The sequence below is a fragment of the Copadichromis virginalis genome, linkage group LG15 (genome assembly GCF_057382275.1).
Source record: "Copadichromis virginalis isolate Kocher_CV1m ecotype Utaka linkage group LG15, C_Virginalis_male_GT1.1, whole genome shotgun sequence".
Lineage (NCBI taxonomy): Eukaryota > Metazoa > Chordata > Actinopteri > Cichliformes > Cichlidae > Copadichromis > Copadichromis virginalis.
Window position 1 is genome coordinate 3,392,980 of NC_140632.1, and position 22,274 is coordinate 3,415,253.

General features: G+C 40.1%; 1 protein-coding gene and 1 long non-coding RNA gene across 2 annotated transcripts in view; both read right to left on the reverse strand.

Moving 5' to 3' along the window:
- The window catches only part of LOC146691538 (uncharacterized), a 114,483-nt gene that overhangs the window by 66,631 nt on the left and 25,578 nt on the right, over window positions 1-22,274 (reverse strand). The gene's annotated exons all lie outside the window — the stretch shown is intronic.
- Window positions 20,140-21,772, reverse strand: LOC146691540 (uncharacterized). The gene is made up of 2 exons (XR_014915072.1): window positions 21,570-21,772; window positions 20,140-21,068 (listed from the first exon to the last, which is right to left on the reverse strand). It is a non-coding gene; the product is annotated as an uncharacterized LOC146691540 (long non-coding RNA).

Genomic DNA, 22,274 nt, shown 5'->3' on the forward strand with positions numbered 1-22,274 from the left:
CAACTCAACTTTAGCACATATACGCTCATATATCCGACGCAGCAGCGCGGCACATAGAAGAATATGTGTGTGTTTATGTGTGTTTTAGTCTTGAGGAAATCTTCGGCATGTGTTAGACGAATCCCCGGGGTTCACGGTCGACTCTGATTGGCCGGTAGGTTTGCTGTGTTTGTTTCCACAGCGACAGAGCTGTCACTGCCTCCTGCCACCCAGGTAGAGCTGTCGATCAGCCTGGCTCTCAGCCAACCACAGGCAGGCCTCACCGCAACCAATAAAAACTCCCAACCTTTATTTAACAATTATTATGAAGCAATTTTGTTAGTACTGAGTTAAATAAGAATACAAACCTGTATACTTTTATTCTAAATTATTGAAATGTCAACAGAACTTCTGCTTTATGGGTAAACAACACAGGATCTAGAAGGTAAGTACAAAAAAAAGAAATGCTTAACATTATGGGGAATGAAAAGAATTGTATAATGTGACATTTATGTGCCACAGGAAGCTTTTTTATATACTGGGACAACATTTTGGGTTATTTTGCTTCAGTCACGTCTTCTTTCAGACCCAAGGAAAGAAAATGTCCAAAATAAACATTTAAGTGTTAATTTTCTTTCTTATTTTGTCTATCAGAAAAATGTTACATTATTTAAATATAGAAAATATTTAAAATAGTACAAGGCATGTTCAAAAAAAGTCCCACTTTAAGTCGTTAATGGTGAAGTTTCATGATGGTATCAAAAATTAACATTTAATTTTTTTTTAATTAAAAAAATGACTGAATTTTTGTATAAATTAGCTTTCTAGTTTTAGTCCATCAGTATGCTGAAGGTTTGCTTACACATCCTTTGGAGTTATAGAACATTTTCTTTGTTAATAAAACTGCATTTTGGGGGTTGTCATTACACACATTTAATGTTAGCCATACATCCTAAAATAAATCACCCTAATCCAACCATAACACAACAACCCCCAATGACAACAATATTCTTCAAATATTAAAAGCGATCTGTAAAAATCTTCACTCATGAGGCAATAAATGAAACGTGGCTTCACGATGTAGTTTGGGGCCTATTTTTACATTAACATCATTTGCAAATTTAACGCCAACACAATGTCTTTCTTTAAAATATTGTGTGATGACTGGATATGGAATATAAAAACTATGATGCTACTGTGTGCGGCCCAACAGCCGATCAATCCTCTTTTCAATTTTTCAAGTTTTATCAGACAGTTATGTTTTAAGAAAACCATTCATGGCTTCATCTAAACAATTTCCAGTTTTATATATTCACAAAACTAGATGATGAAAGCTGTTTTTCATTAAATTCAAATCAATTTTATTTATACATCGTCAAATCCCTGCAGCATCTGCACTTTTTGTATTATTGTAAGGTAAAGACCCTACAATGATACATGTGCGGGTGAGCAGCGTGGCATTACTTTAAAAATCTCATATCATTTAATTTAATATGAAGCTTGATTTCTGTTAAGTTTTAAGTCCAAACCATCTAAAAGATCTCATCCTCCCACACACGGCTGACAGCTACATGCAACGTGTTGGCCTGATGCAGACAACTGTAAGCCTGTCAACATAGGATAAAGTCTCTGTAAATGAATGAAACTGAACTAGTGACCTAAGGATGTCGTCTATGATGGCGCTACAGTCCTTCGCTCTACCAGCTGCGCAATCAAAGGGTCTGAAATGCTACATTTGTAAAACAAAATGATCTAATCATGACTTCAGCTGTATAAAAGTGCATCGCTAATCACAAGCAGCAGCGAGGTTTAACCAGATGGGCGGACTGTTCGACATATGAAGGGATCTGACTGTCTGTCTTGGGCCTGCAGGAAAGTCAATAAAAAACAATTAGGTATTTTCTCACTCTTAAGCGTTTTATGTACTTCTACAAAGCAACATTGTGCAACACACAACAGCTGAAAATTAAATGTGACTGTATAACATGTTCTGTCTGGGTTTTATCTGTAATTCTTTGTGTTTCACTGGGAATGTTTGTGCTGGTGTGTGTGTGTGTGTGTGTGTGTGTGTGTGTGTGTGTGTGTGTGTGTGTGTGTGTGTGTGTTTCATGTTAATCTCTGTCCTTGCTCCGCAGTCACACACTCTGGTGTAAGCACGTAGAGCAGTTTGTCCCAAGCGGGCTACAGTATCTCCTTCAGTGTGTTTGTGTGCATGCTGGACTGAATACAGTAAAGCCTTTTCACTGTAACCACTGATCAATAATACTGATCAGAGGGCAAGTCATCAATACGCTTCCATCTGCTGCCGTTTGACCCGAGCAAATAAACACCACACACTGAGGCCTGACTCCACACACCTACAGCTGCTTTGTGCACTACAGTGTGAACACTTGACCTGTGACCACACCCACCTTTACTTCACACCAGATACAGGGCTTCATACGAGGAGTTACAAGTTAAAGACAACGTGGGATGTGGATGCAAGTCGGGGGCTCATTGTTCCTTTACCAGCCTTTACTCAAAACCCTACCCTTTGCTCATGGGCAGGACTACTCCAGGCTTCAAACTCATATGCCTGCAAAGTTCCATGACTGCATGATTGAGTGGAAACCAAACCAGTCATGGTGCCAAGGCTGGTAATTAAAGAGAACCATTGAAAAACACTGAAAAGATACCCACACCCACTGGTCTACAGTATAAACCCCTCATTAATGCATTGAGCCGGATGTTGCTGTGACCTCTCCCTTTTTAGGCATGACCCCAGCAGACGACCCTAGAGAGGGATTAGTCTCTGATGATCCCTGGAAGTGTACACTACTCTCCATTCGACAACACCCTGCCGCTGCTAAATGCATCCTTTCCTTCTTCTTTTTTCCATCTGGTTTAGGTTCTGTGAGGGACAATTTTCATTCATCTTCTTGAATATTTTCTGCGCTAAACAGTCCCAAACCTGCAAAATAAATCCCCACAGCCAAAACAACCTCACTTTCAACCTAAGATCTGCCTTGCTTACCGCTTACACAAAGTTTTCCAGACGCCCCAGCCTCCTCGAGCCATCTACTAACACTCTATAGCCTTAGCTAGCCCCTGTGTAATCCCTCTGAAACCTAAACAAGTATATTTTGACTGTGGGGTTTGCAGAAAGGAAGCAGAGGTTGGATTTCCAGTTTAAAACCGACAAAAACATTCATGGGCGAAATCTGCGGAAATGAGCCTGTTAACATAACACACGTGCACATGCACACTTACACAGGTTAAGAAAAAAAGATTACTGATCACTTTTTATTATATATCTACAAATATGTAGGATATTTATTATTTTTTCGCACAAATAGGTGGATTCATCTAGATTAGAAGCTGGAACATTTGTTTAATATTTTTGTTTAATAATTCTGTGAATAAATAGAGACTATGCATTTAAAAAAGCATAGATGCTCTGGCATAGCGGATATATTAGATGCAGGATATTGAATGCGGAGCTGGCAGTAAGAAGGAAAAGAGGATGGCCTCAGAGAAGCATGAATCTATACATTTGTGGAGAAAAAAAACACACAGTAGTTATTCTCATTTAAAACAATGAGACATCACAGAATGAGGCCGCTCAAACAACCAGCTTTTGAAGCCATAACATTTGGCAGTCGGTGTTTACTGGCACACAATTTAAATGTTGTCTTTCAACTGAAAGAACCTGCTAACACCTTTCCGATGTCCTCATTATTTGGTAAATGTCCTTGTTAGTTGTTCTCACTTCACACACACACACACACACATAAAGTACAGTATGTAAAGTATCTTGGGTTAGGCTTACACGATGCAATTTGACACCAAGCTACAAAACAGTTGCACAGCCAGGGGCGCACTATTTAGGTTACCACAGCATATCTCCAAGCTTGTCATTGTTAGAAGCTGATAGGCTGGCATTTTGTTAGATGGTATTAGATATTTTTTAGCTCGTGCAAATTCATTTGGCATGCACGCTGTTCTGTTTGCACCTCCTTAGCATTTAAATATCAGCAAATGCACGTGTACGTATTTAAGATTTATTCAGCCTCTAAAGTACTTCTGGGTTTTTGGTGTGAAGCATTTTCAGAACAGGCACAGACACTCGTGTGAGAAAGCATCTTTTCCACTAACTTTAACAGATTATAACCGTAATCAACTGTATTCAACAAAAGACGGTGGTAGCCTTAAAAGTGTCGATGCCCAACAAAACTGAGACAGCATTGCATTTGTTGAGGTTTTTGAACACGACAAAAAAATTTCTGTATTTCAGATGGAAGCTGACAGATTCATCCCTCTTCTTCCACTTTTCTTATTAGCATATTGATAAGCTAACAGGTTAGCAGAACAAAAATCTTTTACCTTTCATCAAAAGTCTCTCACATAGATCATTCCTTTAATTCCTTCATACATTTATGTAGCTCTACAATTTGGCTACATTAGTTACAGATAGTTCTATAAATTATGAAATATGCAACTAACTCCTCCTGCCTCACTCCTCACCAGCTTGCTAACAGCCTCATTGGACTATTGTGTTTATATGGTGCAAGTTCTACATTGTGCCCACAGATATTATTACAATAGTACCATTTCTGGGAAGATGCATGATGTAGACATGGAGCATAGAGCTGAGCTGTAGCTACTGTGTAGACTGAACACAATATTATAAATCAAGCTTTACAAAAATGGGTTGTTTTCAAATTGAGAAATGCTATCGTCGCCTAGCCTGTCTACTCTCTGTGTGTCAGTTCCACTGTGATGGGAGAGAAGGAAACACAAAGTAAGGTGAAATATGAGTCCATGTAAACAGTGTAAGCCTTTAACATGGGTACTTTATCATAGAGGAAATATTGTGTTGCTAGCTTCCCTTCGCGTTGCAGTACTAAGGCAGAAAAAAGAAGCCACAGCTTTGAGTTCCTACTTTCTCTTCCAGCACACACACACACACACACACACACACACACACACACACACACATATATATATCTATATATATATAGATATATATATATAGATATATATATAGATATATATATATATCTATATATATATATATCTATATATATATAGATATATATATAGATATATAGATGTAGATACACATTTGAAAGATATTGTGCTTGATTGGAAACTGCTTTTACAAGGGCAGATACAATACACAGGAACTACCTTTGTCCATTGTATGTCAGCTTCACTGTACGTGTGTGTGTGTGTGTGTGTGTGTGTGTGTGTGTGTGTGTGTGTGTGTGTGTGTGTGTGTGTGTGTGTGTGTGTGTGTGTGTGTGTGTGTGTGCCCTTTTATCTTTTCACAGAGACTTATGGGTACCTCCCCACAGCCGCAACTTTTCCCAGCTGTATCATTTTGATAACTGAGTGGTTGTGAATGCATTCCTTTGTTTCTATTTCCCTATAGAAAGCACATGTGTGTCAATTGTATGCGTGTTAGCATAACCCATCTATTGAGGCCAATATCAGCCACGCAGGTGTGAAGGTGTGAAGGAAATGAAATAAACCACCTGTGAATGCTTCACTTTGCGCACCTGTGAATGAGAAACTGTGCATATTAAATGTGTGAGCAAGTGTCTGGTATCAAACTGCCACTTCTATGACGTCTGTGACGCCTGTGCTAAAACGCCATAGCGTTTCACACTTTATCAAAAGAGAAAATCACATTAAAACATATTAAAATTGTTGCTTTTCATTGACTTTCTTTCAGGTGGGGTGGGGATGGAGTGTGATGACAGGAGAGTGTCCCAGATTGGGGGGAGGGCAGCAAGGACAGAGAGGGGTAACTGGTTATTACAGGCATCCAGAGAGCAGGACAGATGGTTAGACAGTGGTCAGGGTTACACAGCAAAATGCTGTAAAACAGATATGTGAAAACCATGTGTGCGTCACCTAGGAATGCACACACACACGCACTCTCGAGCAGACACAAATATATGTACACCCCTCACACTTGTGAATTCCTGTTCACATTTGCACACAGGCATGACGAGGCGAGAGGCTTGGAAGTAAGAAGATAGACTTGTAGTTTTGTTTTTTTCCCCAATCAGAAAGAAAGACTAATATTTTCAATCATTTTTAACTCTATAAGCAGCGTCCGCCACCCACATCCAAAGTTTGAAATCCTACTTAAATACGTGAAGACTAGAGTGCTTTTGTTTCCTTCCTGAATCCACTCGCATGAGGACAAAACATAGACAATCAGCCCAGATCTTAAAAAGAGCAAAATGACTCCAAGTAGCATCAACAACCTTTTTTTCCCGGCTCTGGTGTCAACACCCTCAGGATCCGGGTGACACATCAGTTCACTAGAACCACAGACAGGCGCCAAGGACGAGCCTAATCTGCTCGCTCATCTGTCTCTCTTTCTCTGCCTTCATCTCTTTAACTCTCCGCGTCTCTGGATTCTCTTCACTCACACCCAAGCTTACACTTACACCTGCAGCGAGGCGAGACTATCCGAGGTGGCATCTTTACGGAGGCAGGAGAGTAGATGAAACTGGCTGAGAGAAGAAGCTCCATCTGTTTCATCTGTAACCTGTTGCTGTGTGGTGGTCACTGTTGGTTTCTGGCTGTTTTGTTTAGACACGTACGCTGCCTGTGTTTGTGCATATTGTTTGTTTACAGTTGTGGTTCTGTGTGTCATGAGTATGTGTGCGGGTAATATCTGGGAAGCAGAGGTTACTCTCAGGTCAGGTTAACACCTTTTTTTTTAAATTACATTGTGACACTAAAAAATTGCCAGAATTAAAATATTTGCTATCATCATAAACACTATATAAAGTTTAGTCGACGCACAGGTGCCCCAAACCTGCTTTCATTCCATTCAAATCAACCCAGATCACAACAACAGTTGCCTCAAAGTGTTTTAGATTGTAAGGCAAACCCTACAATAGTACATACAGAGAATCATATGACCCCCTGTGAGCAAGCACTTTGGAGACAGTGGGAAGGAAGAACTCCCTTTTAACAGGAAGAAGCCTCCTGATACAATGCTAATGGAAGGCTAATCCTCTGGTTCAACAGTTTATTTATATAGCACTATTTAAACAACACTCACCTCCAGGTGTTTTTATATTGAAAGGTTGTCAGATACAGAAAAAACCTCCATGTAGCAACAGTGGGAAGGAAAAACTGCCTTTTAACAAGAAGAAGCCTTCAGCAGAACCAGGCTCAGGGAGGTGAAGCCATCTGCTGTGACCGACTGCAAGTGAGGCGAGAAACAGTCAGACTGGGATCTTTGTGTATAAGAATCATGGCAGTGGCTTGGGAAATTTATATTTACAGCTTGGCCGAAATAAGGAAATGTAGGTTTGGATTTAATGTTAACTAAAAGTTCAGAGCTTTAACCCGTATAAAACACAGTTTTTGGTTTGGTAATACAGTATTTTACAGCTGTTTTCTGAAGTTATGTACACAAATCTGTGAAATGTACATAACTTTTCAAATTATAATGTACTTTATGTGTGCAATGAATCCATTTATGTTTTTTTTCTACTGGCCAATAAAAGCCAATAAGAGAGGGCAAAAAAATAAAGCAAAGGAAATGAAGAATCAGGTCAATAAAAAGCTCCCATCAGGAATGACTTACTGAGTCTCCTGTCACCGCCTCATGTTAGTGCTCTTCATTCCCACGACCAAGACGCTGCAGGACATGCTGCTGGGAAGGATACGGCGTTCGGATACCAATGTAGCATGAGCCCTTCTTGCAATAAGAACCATACAGACAATCAGACAAGCGTATACGTACTCAGTGAGTGTGTATGCGCGTGCATATTCATGATATCATCTCCCACTGCTGCTGTTTCCCACACCTCTCCATCCGGTTTAGACCCACGACCAAATAAACAGCATTCACACTCCATCCGAGTCCACACACACACACACACACACACACACACACACACACACACACACACACACACACACACACACACACACTCACCTATATGCACAAATACAAAACCTTGTGTGAGTAATTGAAATAAAACAGAGTGTGGGCAGAGGTTATGATGGTTCCGGCAATATGCCATAAAATCTGTTCACCCAAAGAAATATGGTCTCTCTCACTCTCCCTCCATCTTTTCATACATGGATTCACTTGTCATCAATATATGTTTAACATCTAACAAAAATACCTCTGTGTGTGGATTCTTGTTGGACTTTTAATGAACCCTAACAGTTCACCTTTTCTTACTTTTCAGCGTTTGTGTGTTGAATTGTGATGGTCTAGTATGACAACATCATTGGGGCTTTAAAATAATAAATATGCCAAGAGAAGGGCTGCTGAACTGAGTTAATGTCATGTAAGGTTTATAGCTGACTGTACAATGTAAACACATGCCATGCCAGTCCTCTGAGATATGGACATGTGGCTACACAGTGATATGGCTGAGAGCTAATATCTACGTTTTGGAAGAAGATAAAGATTTCCAGATTTTTTCCTTTAGTTTTATTTTTAGTGACCCGGTGCAATTAAACCCTGCGGCTTACATGTAAAGAATAAATGCAAAAGTCATGGAAAAGCATAATTGAGATGTAAACCTAATATAAAGGGAGCTAACTTAACTGTAGTTAAAACTTTAGATGATCTGATCTGCTTCAGAAAAAGGGTAACCCCCCAACACCACCAACACCACCCAGCAGTCTCCCTCTTCCTCTCATTTGCTTTCTCTCAGTGCTAATCTAAATTCCTCATGAACACCTTCCATCAGGCGGCTGATGATCCGTGCAGAGCGTCCTCCCTGACGAGTTTCATCACGGCTCCAATACACATAGACACTTACATGCAACACACACTGCATTGAGCCGCGAGCCTTGACCTTTGACTTCATCACCCATAATTCCACTGTGTTTGGATCCCACACACACTGGCCTCTGAGCGCTAACAGATAAATCCAGAGGACTTTCACCAACATAAATAGGAGAGGCACACACAGACACCACAAGGCAATGGTGTGTGCGCATGTGGCCAGGACGGTTCTCCCCTTTGAGACTCAGATTTAATTTAGGAGCACAGCTATGACTCTCTTGACTGCTATAGGCGCCATGCCCTGTAACGACACGGGGGCCAACGGAAGAGAGCACGGGAGAGCGTGCAGACATTTGTGAAAGTTTGAGGCTAACAAGTCTAAGGTAACTTTTTTCAGCCGGTAAAAACAACGGCGCAGGCACCAGGCCTCTCATTTTTTCAGACTAATATGCCGCAAGCTTGTATTTGTGCTCAAAGATTCCTACATGCATAAGTAGAACAGTCTGCTCATTTAGCTCAGTAATATTGAACTTTTATAAAACATAAAAAAAATTACAGAGTTAAAAAAAAGATCAAAACTAAAAATATCTCTTCTAAAAATTGGATTTGTGATTAATATAAATGTTACCAATGAGCAAGTTCAGATTGCTGCTATAAAACCCTAGATTTCTGTTTCTTCACTTATTTTTGAACCTTTATTTATTTTTTTACTGTTTCTTAGAATGAAAAGTGTGGAGAGGAACAAATCCAGTTATGCTCTTTTGATTGCATCGGCGCACGTTATCCAGATCTGCAGAGAGTGATGGTTTTTGAGTTACACGGTCAAAAATATAAAATTAGTAGCTGGACGCAAAATGTCTGCATCAACCTCCTCACGTTGTCGTCTCTGTACATGTACCGTCTCACCTCAAATCCAATTAGAACAACAGAGTGTGTGTTGGCTGCGGGCTGCATGGATGGATACATATAGCATGCCTCCAAAAAAGCATGTACATCCGCGTGTGTGTATGTGCGCTTGCATCTGTTGTTTCTCTGCCTATATGAGTCTAAATGGGGCCGTGTTTAAGCCTTGTAAACACTAAACATAGTGGGGCTGTGACCAGCACTCTGCCACGCTGCTTTTGATTAGCAGGTTACAACAGAGTGATCAGAGACAGCCAGGCGAACGGAAACCAGAGAATGTGTTTTATGTGGACCTTATTTTAGCATATATTTCCCAGAATTAGCTCCAAACATGGCGGGGGTAATTTCAGACACGGGGATGTAAATGCTAAATATAACACGGCAAACATCTAACAGATGCAAAGACAGAAACTAATAAAATGCGAAGGTTTCCTTGCCAAGTCTGTACATAAATGTGCATTGATGTGGAGCGCATCCGCACCCACCCAGAAAAGGCGCACACATGTAGCAGATGATGTGGGGGCAGCATAGATGTTGCTATAAGCGTTTCCTGTAAAACAATTTTCCCTGAAAACAAACTTCTAAAAGATGATCATAGACATAAACAAGATGCCTGAAATACAAGCATGTGTGCCCATTTCTATTTGTGTCTGTGCAACAGCTCCGGCTAAAAAACCCACTCTGACCGAAGCTCTGAGGTGTCTCATTATCAAGTTCAGAGAGTTCCTACCATACAGAGGTGCTAACCAAGATGCCGTGGAAGGATCAAAAGGGGTCTAGACTGAGCAGCCTATTACCACTATAAACAACCACGCACACACACACACACTCAAATCTTCAAGTACCTCTTACCCCCCGGATCAGCCCTCTTTGTGCTTCTGTTGCCCTGTTGTTTATGTCTGTCAGCAACTTCCCCTACACACACACTCCAGCACCACTGGCACAAGAGCATATAAGGAGTCAAAATAAAGTTATCTGAACGTAAACATGGACATATCGCAAAGACTGGGAACGAAGGGAGGAGGAGGATGAAAGAAAGGGGGGGAAGCCAGGGAGAATTGTTATCTGTTGCCATCAGCGAGAGAAAGAAGGTGTTGAAAGGAGAAAACCCCAAATCCTACACATCTGTATCTGAAAGAGCAGGAAATGCACATTGACACAAAAGGAAATTAACACCCCGTAACCACAAAGCACATTAGGGCAAAAAAAAAAACCCAAGAAACCGCTACAGGTAATCGCAAGTTGGGGCAGATGCCATGGGTGTGTTTCAGCAGCAGCCAGTGAGGCGTAGAGGTGACACCATACAGTCGGGATTATTGATATAATTACACTAACACAGGCAACACAACACTGTGCAGCAGCAAAAATCACAGAGTCAGGGAACGTTGTGTGTGAGAAAGCTAACGGCCAGGCTGCGACAGCTTTGTATAAAACCATCAGAGTGTGGGGCAGGAAAGGCCAAATCACTTACATATTTTAAAGACTTCAAGGGGGGAAAGAGAGGAAATGAGTGGAGGGGACTAACAAGGGCTCTACGTGAGTGTGTTGTGAGGGTGACAGCATGCTGGCAACACCTCCAGAATTAACACCTTATTATTCACACATACATCATTATGTGTGTGTGTGTGTGTGTGTGTGTTTTTGCGTGTAAGGAAGCAAAAGAAGGGCCGTTATTCGTCCTTTAAAAGTTTTGAAATCTTTCTTTTCACAGACTTTAAAGAGAACTCAAGTCCGAGCACTAAACTGTATTTTAGTGAAAGTGATGCGGACACTTGCATGAGGTGAAATTAGGTTTAAACGAACGATTTGCTGATGCCGTTCACAGGAAGTGAGATTAGATTTGACTGACTCATCAAAGCAAGTCCCCATTAGTGCTTAAAAAACCTACTGCAAGAAAAAAGATGATCTTTCACAACAAACACAGCGTTTCCTCAGATGATTCCCAGACTGACGTGTTTCAGTTTTCAAATAATACGAGCAAGGTTCGGTTGCGTTCGGCGCTCTGTTCACATCGTCCATTTGAAACATGCAGCGTTTTCAACATTTACCCTCAGCTTTATGGTGCATGATAACAAAAACACAGGAGTCATACGTAATTTAATAAAACTTTTCCTTCACTGCTTTCTTTATGAGGCACGGCAGCTCTGCGTGTTTACTGAGTAGACCAGGAAACTGGAGATGGACCATGATCTCCCCTTCCTCTATGCAACTCCCTGTGTGAGTACAGACCTAATCATCACCCGACCTAAATCTGTACCCCCCACAGCCACGTCACGCATGCAATTTCAATGTTGCATGCAGGGCTAACCAGTTAGCAAACCTGTAAAAATGTGCCTCAGTCGTGTGTTAAATGTGTCTTCGCTTAATTGATGATTGTATTAATGATCAAACTGATACATATCAGTGGATTCAGCAAGCTGGGATCATAGGTTATAATGGTCGCTGCCACTTCCTCTAAACCCTGAGTCATTTATAACAGCAACTCAACAGTTCCCTCTCACAAACTCCACTCCTCCTCCTCTTCTCACCGCTCCCTCCCTTCCCTAACCTCTCTCCTTCTATCTCTTCCCCTGCACCTCCCTATCGCCCGTCTCTCCTCCCCAGTCCTGCAAAAACTGTGTGAATAACTTCAACCTTCATACACAGAGGAGATAAGTGATAAGTGTGTGTCCGTGTGTGTGTGTGTGTTTATGAGTGTAATTAATGAGCTTGTGGGGGTGAGAACATCGTGTCAGACGGCTGTCTCCATGTGCAATCAGTTGTTACCTTAGAAACACAGAGAAGAACCAGATTTTCATTACAACACAACGCAAATCTTTGGCGGAGGCAGACAAGCAGCCGCTCTACTTTTTCCAACATTTATCCTGTTGCTGACCTTTTAATTGCACACAATCAGGGAGACGGATACACTCGTTTATCTTCTTCGTGGCTTTCCTCTCTGTGATATCACAAAGTCTATCCTGAGTCCTTGATATCCACAGCTATTAGCCCCAACTTTGGGGATTGCTCACTGTAGCTGGCTCTGTCCGGCTGCTGTCTGTTCGGTGAGGCCGCCGTTATTTATCACCCAAAGTTAAAATGGAGGGGGGCTCGCCCGGCGCCCGAGCCTTATTAGTGAGATTTACAGTGTGCAGGAAAAGCTCTCATGGGGGGAAACTCTGCTCTAAGCACCATCAGCTGTTCATCAGATAACACCCAGAGCAGTACATGGTCCATGCATGGGAGCTCAAACACATACACAGAAAGGTACAGCGGAAACGTGCCAATAATTTCCCACTGGGTTCAAAACATGGACCGCAGTGACCTTTCCACTTGTGTAGCGGCTGTTGTTGATGGAGTTCAGTATGATTTTTCTTTTCTTTTCATCCCATAAACGCACTCATAACATTTTAATTCATGATTGTTTTATAATCTTAATCTTTAAAGTAATAAAGTTAATTATATTTTACCAGTATGTTGCTTTCTTTCTGTTTTACTATGAATGTCAAAAACATATGTGGTGACTGCCAGCAACATGCGTTGTCCATGTTCACTGTAGATTTTTAAGCGGTATCATCATTTTAATTGCATCCCTTCTAAAATTAGCAAAGCACAAAAAAGGTTTTAATACCCAGCACTGGTGCGATGAGAAGACTCGTGCTGACACAACTAATGGCAGAAAGCCAGTGAGGGATCAGGTTATTCACAGTTTTCTGTCATGTGACTTACGCGGCGACCTGAAGGCCAAACACTGTTAGAACACACCCCACAGAATAAAATATATATGTGAGCAAAGTGCACATTTTGGGTCCACATACACTAACTTATTGCAGTATTTCGGTTCTCTTGTAGACAATGTGATGATAAAAGGATGTAAAATTTTAGACAGTGATATATATGTATTTTAATGTGAAAGGGTCAATACACTGATTTGATATCAGTTTGATTGATGGAAAACTGTCAGTTTTTACGATTACATCATAGAAGCTATGTTAGCAACATTAGCCTGAAAACAGAAGTGACATGTAAACAAACTAGACTAAAGATAGTTTATCCCCCCCCCCTCCCCCAATAAGGTAATTACCTTATAAGCAAGCACACATCAGTAAAATGAAATGTGATGAAAGTAGAGGCCTCACAGGAGAGGTATCTTAGATCCAGGAAGTCAAGATGATATTTCATTATTGCTCATTTACATAGTTTGACTTGTTTATCAAAGAACACACCTTGTAAAGCTGCAATTAATTCTTTACTTCTTGCTTGGCATTAAATCAATCAGTTAAAATAAAATCAACAAAACTTGGAAAATATCCTGGATGTGACTGAAAAAATGCTAAATTAAAGGTGTGAAGAAGTTTGGCATGTTTACTTTTGTTTTTTCTTTGTAGATGAACTTTAAGTGTGTGTCAATAGGGATCTGCAGAAACAGGTCATTGGTATTTGTTTGGTGAACATTAAAAAGAGCTATAACACTGAGATTTGAGAGGTAAATAGCAGGATATCCTTCATTTTGTAAGCAAAGGTTAGAGATGATTAGCAAACATTAATGTAAGGTTTCCTCCCACAGATCTATAAGGAGTTCCTGTAGTCAGTGTCAAATACAGTAATATCTTGATTAGATTAACAAAATCTTGTCCCATAAATCTAACCGAAGCATTTTGTTTCTAACGTCTGGTAAAATATTCCTAAACTTTAAATGACCCACCAATGACAACCCGAGGAAGAAGGAGGAACTCGTTGATCTGTTTAGTCACAAGTTGCCACTTTGAGAGAGATTTGCTGGAAGCTCAGCCACATTGACTTTTACGCTGTGTTCATACAAATCAATCAAATTAAAAGTAGATTAATTTGATCATCAATAAAACAGACAGCAGCCTGATAGCAAACATAAAAAGCAAGCAAATCTGTCACACAGCCAACTTGTTCAGCTGAACAACCATCCTGCGATCGTGGCTCAAGAGTTCGCCTTGTAATCGGAAGGTTGCTGGTTCGAGCCCCGGCTTGGACAGTCTCGGTCGTTGTGTCCTTGGGCAAGACACTTCACCCGTTGCCTAATGGTGGTGGTCAGAGGGCCCGGTGGCGCCAGTGTCCGGCAGCCTCGCCTCTGTCAGTGCGCCCCAGGGTGGCTGTGGCTACATGTAGCTGCCATCACCAGTGTGTGAATGTGTGTGTGGATCACTGGTTGTGTAAAGCGCTTTGGGGTCCTTAGGGACTAGAAAAGCTCTATACAAATACAGACCATTTACCATTTTAACTGAACAAATATGGTAAAACTAACAAAGAGGAAGAAGTTTTTATTTTACCCTCCAGGTGGGCATTACTATCATGACATGATGAAAAAAACTATGAAATGCATTCGTGAGTCAGACGACCTGCAGAGAGGGGAACATCATCTGTGTGACCCACAGTGTACCTGAACAGCGCTGGGCTGTGGAGGATTTTTGGTGTCACAGTCAGAAGTACAGCTCAGCTGACCACATTTTGTACAACTGTAACTGAAACGGCTTCTTTTAAATTTTAGAAATTACAAAGTATCAAAATGAAAATGCATCTCAAGTATAGTCCCCACAACATCAGTAACACCACTGGTAGGAAATAAAAAGCACCGAGCACAAATATAAGAGTTTAGTGTTTATATGTTTCTGAGTGCAGGCTTTGGCTAAACAAGATATGAATTGCTCCGACAATATGAACAACAATTAGCTGCATGCCAGAACATTAATTGGTAAGTCATTTTTGTATTTTTCCATCTAAGGTTATCAAAATTGTCCTAATTTATTTATTTATTTATTTATTTTGTTTGCTTTTCTTAATATTGTTTCAATTAGATCAGGTTTGGGCCTTTTGATTGGCCAGACCAGGCTTTGTAAAGTTGCCACTTGTAAATGTAAACTGTAAATGTTACAGAAACCTACTAAAAACTGAACAATCAAAAATTACAATCATCAGCATTTAGGTAAAATAAAGATTTTTAGTTGTTTAGTATATCTTGTAATTAATTTGAGGATCTAAATCTTCTTCCACCACTAAATAATACACAATCAACACAATAGCTTAATTTTTTTTTTTTGAATGAATGAATTCTGATAAAACTTTGTAGGGGTGTAGAGTGGGCTCATGTTAACAATCTGGAAAAACAACCATCAAGGACTTCAAGGTCACCTTAATGATTTATTGGTCAAAAACTGATTAAAAAATAACCGTATAACCGTATAAACATTTAAAATATCATGTCATGTTTGACCTCTGAAGTTATCTGGAGGTCAAAGTGATAAAAATGCCATATAGAGCTATTTTAAAATATGTTTCTTACTCCCATTGTGTGTATTGACAACATAGAGGCATATAGGAAAAGATATATTATTATGACTTATATAGATTACAGTAACAGCTTCTAACATAATAATTTAAATAAATGTTACTGAAGAAGAATAATCTATTTGGAAAACAAAGTCAACTTTTAATGAAATGAATCAAAAAAGATAATATAAAATAACTGTATTCAAAATTATGTCAAGTGTATTCAAATGGATTTCAACAGAGCAAATAACAAAGACCTGAATTATGTGCTTTTTTCAACTACATACAAACATCTGACTTTAAAGTAAATACTCCCCAGAGAGTGAGCCGGTGGAGGTTTGCGCTCTCAGGGTGTTTATTTTCCCTGCTTTGGGTATTTCTTGTCAGGAGTGGGTCTAACAGTGCATCTCAACTTATTTCCAGATACAGACACAAATAGCTTGCGGTAATGTGCTGGCCACTGTCACGGCCCAAAAAGCCCGTCTCACCCACCTCAGTCAGTCCAAGTGTTAAATAAGTGCTTGCTATATCTCGTGTTGCTAAACGGTAGGCTTGCACACTCTTATCGGGACTCTTAAGTGCTGTAGTGGGTGAGAAAAGACAAACAGGGTCTCTGTCATGTGTCTCTGTCACAGTCTCTGTGCTCAGGATCTGGCCCGATAGCCATCGAGAGCATCATTTGTCACTTACTACATGCGTAAGTGTCGCGTGACAAACAGACACCCCTGCTGCAGTCGCATATTTAACCTACGCGTACACACGTAAACATTTAGTGCTTTTATAGAGTCACTAAAGCAGTTTGTGCAACACGTGCCCACCTCACACTACCCACAAGTATAGGTAGAAAAAATGATTCAACAATAAGTGCCACTGATTGCACTATAATGTTATAAAAACTGCCTGGCAACAGATTTTCTCTGCAAAATGTGTTTATTGAAATATTTCAAAATACTGGAGCAGGCGTTGCAGTTTTACTGAAAGATCAAACAGGCACAAAGCGCTGGACCAAGACCGCAAATTCTCATATCAATTCAAGTTTTCAGCTGTGATGTTATATGTATGAGGCCACTAAACAGATCCTGTGGAGCACTTTCGCTATCATCCATATGCAGTAGCTTTTTTCCTTCCTTCCAGGCAGCGGCGGTTGTGTGCTGGATGTTCCTGTCGAGCCGTCTCCACCAGAATCCAAAGGAGCCGGAGTGATTTCTTAAGCTGTTTTCTTGGCCTTGGCTATGGCTACGACAGAAAAAGTGTCTTTATGTAAGTTAGTGTGCGTGCTCGTGTGTGTTGGGACTTCTTTGCAATGTGGGTCTGTGTGTGCGTGGATATGATAAGTATGATGGGGTTATGTTAGAATCAGTTCCTCTGCTCCACTGAGGCTGAGACAGAAGGGCAGGATGCGGCAGAGAAACAAAACCAAGCGTGACTTTGTGTGTCTGTGCGCGCGCTTCTGTGTGTGCATGTGTGGGAATACAAGCTGCCTGTATTTACATGGCAAAAGTTCATTTCTATCCTTTGAAGTGGGGAGTATCAGTGTCTTAAGAAAACACACAGAGGAAAGGCCAGTTGGCTGGGTGTGCGTTTGTGTGTGAGAGGGAGAGGAAAGAGAAAAACAGAAAGAGAAAAAGGAGAAACCATTAATAACTTCTTTATCACAGAGGTCTCTCTTTGCCTTCATCTTCTCCTCATCCTCCCGTCATCCCTCTTCTGCTCCCTAATCTCACCGTCAGCATTTCTTTCACTACTTGTCTCATAGCAGCAGAATGATGGGGCTTGGTGACTCCAGCCATCATAAATATGACAGCGGGCATCTTCATTAATGTGAAACTAGCACCTCCCATCTTCCAGTGCACGTCTATGTGTATTTGAGTAAGCCTCGGTAGGGATGTATGCGTTTCCCCTGTCCTCACCCTTATCTTCGCTATATACAAAAAGGTCTCGTCTCTTCAGAGAGGGGAAAAGATTATGCACACAGAAAACTGTCGGAGAGACAACATCAGACTATGATAGATGTTAGCTGGGGTGAGAAAGAGAGGTCACCATATCAGAGGCATGAAAATAATATCTCATTCACCCTCAGCTGTTGCTTGTGTTTTGTGTTGGGAAATGTTAGTATGAAAAATTAAGATGGTAAACATAATTTCTGATGACAATCAACCTTGACTTTGAGCATGTTAGCATGCTATTCAGTGTATGAAAGATGGATGTGGCCGCCGTGATACTGAGTGTTGGTTAGTGAAGTCCCGTCTAAGAAACCTTGACTTGAGCATTTTGATCAGCTCATCAGGAAAGTGTTTACTGGCCTCATAGATCAACTGTACGGTGGCCCCTAGAGACAAAGCATGTATAAACTCCAAAACACTTACAAATTCCAAAGAGCACGCACAAACTCCTCAACACATACAAAATCCAAAACACATGCAAACTCCAAAACACATGCAAAATCCAAAACACGTACAAAATCCAAGACACGTACAAGCTCCAAAACACGTACAAGCTCCAAAACACGTACAAAATCCAAAACACGTGCAAAATCCAAAACACGCGCAAAATCCAAAACACGTGCAAACTCCAAAACACGTACAAAATTCAAAACACGTACAAATTTCAAAACACGTACAAAATCCAAAACACATGCAAAATCCAAAACACGTACAAAATCCAAAACACGTGCAAAATCCAAAACACGTGCAAAATCCAAAACACGTGCAAAATCCAAAACACGTACAAAATTCAAAACACGTGCAAACTCCAAAACACGTGCAAAATCCAAAACACGTACAAAATTCAAAACACGTGCAAAATCCAAAACACATACAAAATCCAAAACACGTGCAAAATCCAAAACACGTGCAAAATCCAAAACACGTACAAAATTCAAAACACATGCAAACTCCAAAACACATACAAAATCCAAAACACGTGCAAAATCCAAAACACGTACAAAATTCAAAACACGTGCAAACTCCAAAACACGTGCAAAATACAAAACACGTACAAAATTCAAAACACATGCAAAATCCAAAACACGTACAAAATCCAAAACACGTACAAAATCCAAAACACGTACAAAATCCAAAACACATGCAAAATCCAAAACACGTACAAAATCCAAAACACATGCAAACTCCAAATCACAACGGAAGTGCTCCAGGACGCTAGGGGCAGTGTTGAGCTCGATTTGTAAAATAAACGGCAAGTTTGTTGCAAACACATGGGCTCTAGTCTCCGTTGCGCTTCCCAGGTTGCCTAGCAACTATGATACTAACAGCTGGAAACGTGTCATACAACTTTTTTTGACAGAAATGAAGGAGAACATATTTTTTTTCATTTGTTTGTTTGTTTCTACAAGAGCTTTGTGTGATTTGATAAGTATCTGAGGCTGAGACCACAGGACAGTAAAACATGATTTTTGGGCTTCATTTCTGTACTGAACAGTCATTTAAGATTAGCTAGTAAATAACAATTAGCTAATGTTGTTCATGAGACTAAAGTCATATCACTTTGGTAATGTAAATATAATATGGCCAATATTATGGTTATTATATTAGTCATTATTAGGTATTACAGCAGTGAACATGAACTCTTTGTCAAATACTGAGCTTCAGTACAGATTCAAGTTGCAGTTATTTACATGTCTTACCACCTTAAATCTTCACTCAAAGACAAGTATATAGGAATGACTGCCAAATTTATTTGCCACTGAAGCCGAAGGATGGCATCTGAATAAAACCTCTCTTGACATGCCTAGATGACATTAAAGCTTGGTTGGCTCTAAACTTTTTAAATTTGAATGAAAAGAAAACAGATTTGTTGGTGTTTGGACCCAGTGGCCCCTGTGAGTCCTCTTCTTTTCATTTGGAACCCCTGGAGGTTTATTTTAAACCTGTTGTTACTGCCCTTGGTTTTAAGTTGGACCAGTCCATTTTTATCATTTAAGGCGACTGGCAAGAGTGAAATCGTTTCTTTCTAGGCAGCACTTTGAAACCGTGATCCATGCTTTTATTTCTTCCCCTGTGGACTACTGTAACGCACTTTATGTGGGGGTCAGTCAGTTGTTACTCTGACATCTGCAGCTGGTTCAAAATGTATATTGACAGTGCATATATAGGTGTATCATATATAAGAGACAAATGTTGTTCCTTCAGTATGTTGGCATTACTAAATTTGGCTCAAATGCTTACATACATGTGTAAAAAGAAAATGTACAAGCTGTGAGCTGTTTCAAATCAAATCACTTTTATTGTCACATCACATGTGCAGGTACATTGGTACAGCACATGTGAGTGAAATTCTTGTGTGCGAGCTTCACAAGCAACAGAGTTGTGCAAAATACAATAATGTAAACAAGCAAAATACAAGAATGGCTACATCTGAAACTAATAAATATATGTACAATATATAATAGTATATATATGTTTCTGATAAAATGAAGAGTAGACTGATGTATTAAATATTCCTTTATTGGGTGAGAAAATCAGACCATGTCATAACTGCTTTAAGTCATACAGAATAGATATCAGAGCTTTAAACAGGCTGACGTCTGCTAAATGGGTCAAACTGGGCAGAAAGTATACAAACACATAACATCCTTATAGAATATGATGTAACACTATAGATCAACTTACCTCAGAATATATAAAGCATATAAACAATTACAGCAATATGATGCAACAAACACAGCAGTGCTACTGATCCAAAATACTCAAAGCTTCATAGAACTGAAACAAACATTTATTTTTAGTTCCATTCTGCTGCTGATACATACTTTAGGTTTCTGAACATTAAACTTGTTGCTGCCTTTCATAGTGTGTAACTTGAAGGCCGTGAGTACTTTCTCCCACACTGGAAACACTGGAATGATAAAATTATTTGAACATTACCTAATAAGACTGATTCAGGACAGACAATTAGTTATTTTAAACTTTTCTAGCAGTCCTTCACAAACAGGGAACAGTCTGTCTATTCTCTCCATCTGTCAGCTGCTGCTGGCTCTTCCTCCTCCTCTTCCTCACATACTGCTGAGATTGTCCTGGTGGATCATCAGGGGTGCAAAGCCTCACAGATGATGTAATGCAGTGGGTCCCTCAGTCTGTCCTCACTCTGGACACTTGCAGGTGTCACACATAGAAATCAAATGTGTGATAAGCTGCAGGATTCAAACACAAGTGTGACTTATAAATACATGTTCATACTTTTATTACACAATCAGAGAGAAAGAAACAGAGAGAGTGCAGGACAGACAGACAGGTGACAGTCTCAGGTGTACACACTGCTACAAAACAGCACCAGAGAAGGAGGATTTAGTGTTTGTGTCATTACGAGTGTAAACAAGAAGAGTTCCCAGATGGTACAGTGGACACATGTGTGACTCCGGTGATTAAAGCATCTTTCTTTCAGCTTAAGGAGTGAACCGTCAGCTGACTGACATGACTGACTTTAATTACGCATAAAATCATCACATTCTCTGTAAGATTAAAGTCAGCTATTGAACGGCGAATATTTTGAAGTGAAGGCTTTAAAACCAAGTTAGTACAAACGTCACTAATGTCACATAACTTTCCCGACATGTTGCCAACAGTAATGTTTTAATGTTCTTCATTATAAAAACATTTGCGCATAAATAAGTGACATAATATTCAGTACTTACTTCTGGAAGTTTACTCTTCGTCCGCTCCGCTTCCGCCGTTTTTTTTCGGCAAAATTATCCAAACCACCGCCGCGCTATGAAGTCTGGGATATGTTGGGCCATGAAGGCTACACAGACCCATCCTTAAAATTCAGGGAAATTAAGGACGCATTTGAGGGCCGCATTTCGAGCAGCCTTTGAATTGGGACAGTCTTTGTCGTGTCGCTGTGACATAATTGGCCTTAAAATGCGGCCTTTAAGGCTGCAGACCCCAAATCCGGTCATTGGTACTTCCTGGCTTGTGTAGTTACTAGGTAACAAAAGCTCAACACTGCCCCTAGCGTCCTGGAGCACTTCCGTTGTGTTTTGGATTTTGCATGTGTTTTGGAGTTTGCGCGTGTTTTGGGGTTTGCACGTGTTTTGTATTTTGTAAGTGTTTTGTATTTTGCACGTGTTTTGTATTTTGTACGTGTTTTGTATTTTGCACGTGTTTTGTATTTTGCATGTGTTTTGGATTTTGCATGTGTTTTGGAGTTTGCACGTGTTTTGGAGTTTGCATGTGTTTTGGATTTTGCATGCGTTTTGTATTTTGTACGTGTTTTGTATTTTGCACGTGTTTTGTATTTTGCACGTGTTTTGTATTTTGTACGTGTTTTGTATTTTGCATGTGTTTTGGATTTTGTAAGTGTTTTGGAGTTTGCACGTGTTTTGTATATTGTACGTGTT